We start from the raw sequence: 2,609 nt of genomic DNA, 5'->3' as shown, positions 1-2,609 counted from the left end.
ACCTGAGTTAGCAGATTTACGGAGGTTTACATGGTCCCCGGAAGCTTGTGAGCAGAAATCACTGCACGTCACAGAAGACTCCAGACCTTCCCTGCAGGACAGGGTGGACACCCACTTCCAGGAGTTGTTGGGCTTCTATTGATTATTTAGTTCCTTTGTGGATGATTTTTTCCTCATTAAAGCCATTTTGTCGTGACTTGGGTTCTCAGGGATAGCGCAGGTGGGACACCTTTACCTCGACTGTCTTGATCAGATGCCAACTATGGTCTCGACTTGCCTGCTTTTGGACGATAAGGCTGTGAAATAGCCTGCAGCTTTTCAATTTCTTCCCTACTCTTTAAAATGAGATCTTACCCACCAAAACCTGTTCTTCTAATTTTTCAAACTTACTCTCTTCTCTGTCCTTCTTCTTTTCCAATACATTGAATTTGCTTTTGACCAAAATGACCCCTTCAGCACTGCCCCCCAAACACCTTCTACACATCTCTTTAAATGTTTTATTTATGTATAAAATTTCTCTATAAAATTGTTATTCTAAACTGTCACAAGCATTTGTGCATCTGTCCTGGGAGGTTTTATTCTCAGATACAAACACCTAGAGTCCAAAAATTATCACCGTAGAAAATTTAAGTGCAAACATGTATGTGTGTGTGGATTTTTATTTATTTATTTATTTATTTATTTATTTATTTATTTATTTATGGAGTTAAATGTACCTCACCTGCAGACTCAACGTCGCAGGGGTGAGGGTATGACCACCACAGAGCTAACACTGCCCACCCAACAAATTCACCAGCTCTTGATCCAGGCACTATAGGGGGAAAGGTCTGTTTCTGAGGCCTCTCTGCTTGTCTGCCTGGTCTCAAAGAGGTGAGAGTGGTGTCTTAGTCTGGGTCCTCTGAGAAATAGATGCTGGGACTGGAGAAGTCATTAGAGGACACACATCTGGGGGAAAATATGAGACAGCAACCAGGAAGGGGGAGAGACCAGATGTGTGCCAGTGAAGGCAGGGCGTCCTTGATCACTGCTGGGTCTGAGGAGCACTTGGCGAGGCCACCAGGGGGGAGTCCATCAGAAGAGCCCCATGTCCCCCAGGAAGGGGTCCACTGCAGTATACCTGCTGAGTCACCGGCTGGGAGCCAGTGCAAGCCCTGCCCCGTATTTCTGAGGCCCCAGTGCTCTCTGACTCATATTTCAAGGCAAGGCTTTGGGTGTGTGGACAATGTGGAGAGTCTCTGTGCCCTACCTGGCTCCTCTCTCTCCGGGGTGTTTCTTTGTCCTCATGCCAGGAGTAAGAGCGGCCTCTATCTTTGCCTCCTCAGCACACCCAGGGCAGGTGCTCTTCTCATCACTGACAGCTGGCTCTTGCAGGAGCTGGGCGGTGGGATGGTGGTCAGGTCTGTGTTAGGAGAGGGAGACACCCTTGGACCTTCGGTCTACACCACACGCTCCCTTTATCGGAGAGCTCTACACTGGCCCACATCACGCAGGGAAATTTGTTCTCACTCCCCATGGATCTCTGCATGTCCAACTTCTAGAACCTCTGGGAAAGGGGGCTGGGCCAAGGGGGGGTTTGGTGCCTTCCTGGTTGATCTTCTGGGTAGAGTACTTGGTACTGGGAAATACCACTCATAGCCGCCGGTAGACCTCATCTTTCCACTATCTCAAGACAACGTCTCCCAGTTTCACTGAAATGTTACGAGGCTAGGGTTCTGTGCTTCTACTGGGCCATCACTCATTGGCTGATACACTGGCTGTTTGATGGTAAAGTTCAGCCACTCTATGCTCTTTGTTCATCAGAGAGACATCTACTGCACCCTACTCAGTGGGTCAGCGTGCTTACCCTCAACACATTTCTAGTTTAGTGGGTGAAAGGGTCACATAAACAGATCATTGCCACACGAGGTCATAAGTGCAGTGAGAGAAGGATGTCCCAGCATGACAGGAGCCCCGGCAGGTGCCCCTAACCCCACCCACAGTGGGGTCCCGGTAGGGCTTCTCGAACTCTGCACAGAATCCCAAAACGTGAGGGTCAGTAATGCAAAAAGGGGGCAGGCTCCCCAGGCTCAGGGCATGGCACAAGCAAAGCCAGGATGGCAAGAAGTAGTTTGGTGTCTGGGAAATGATAAGCATCCCAGAAGCATTAAGTTAGGTCCGAAGAGGGAGATGGTTTGGGAGAGCTTGGCAAGGGCAGAGGGAGGGAAGCCTTAGGTGCCGGGGCAGAAGAAGCTAGAGCTTCCTCCCTGGGTCTCGGCTTCCTTATCCATAAAATGGCAATGACAAGGATGTGCCCCGCGGTACTGGGCCCAGCCCTGGATTTCAGAGGATGCCTGCAAGAGCAAGCCCGGAATGGTAGGAATGCTAGTTCCCTTCCCTTAGAGCAGCGGTCCTCCCGGGCCAGGGCTCCCCGTCATCTCTGGACTCTGTGAACGAGCCAACTCAGACCTCTGGGATAAACAATGTAAAAACCAGGGCGGCTTCTTTAGCTGCTAATGAGATGGGTGGGTGTCGACACCCTGATGTGAGTAGGAGTGAGGGGCGTGGGGACGCACACTTGTCCACTGCTTCTCCACCTGCCAGGGGGCCTAGGCGATACCAGGGAAGAGCCG

Source organism: Canis lupus, chromosome 14 (genome assembly GCF_048164855.1).
Source record: "Canis lupus baileyi chromosome 14, mCanLup2.hap1, whole genome shotgun sequence".
Classification (NCBI taxonomy): domain Eukaryota; kingdom Metazoa; phylum Chordata; class Mammalia; order Carnivora; family Canidae; genus Canis; species Canis lupus.
Note: the sequence above shows the minus strand (reverse complement) of the source record.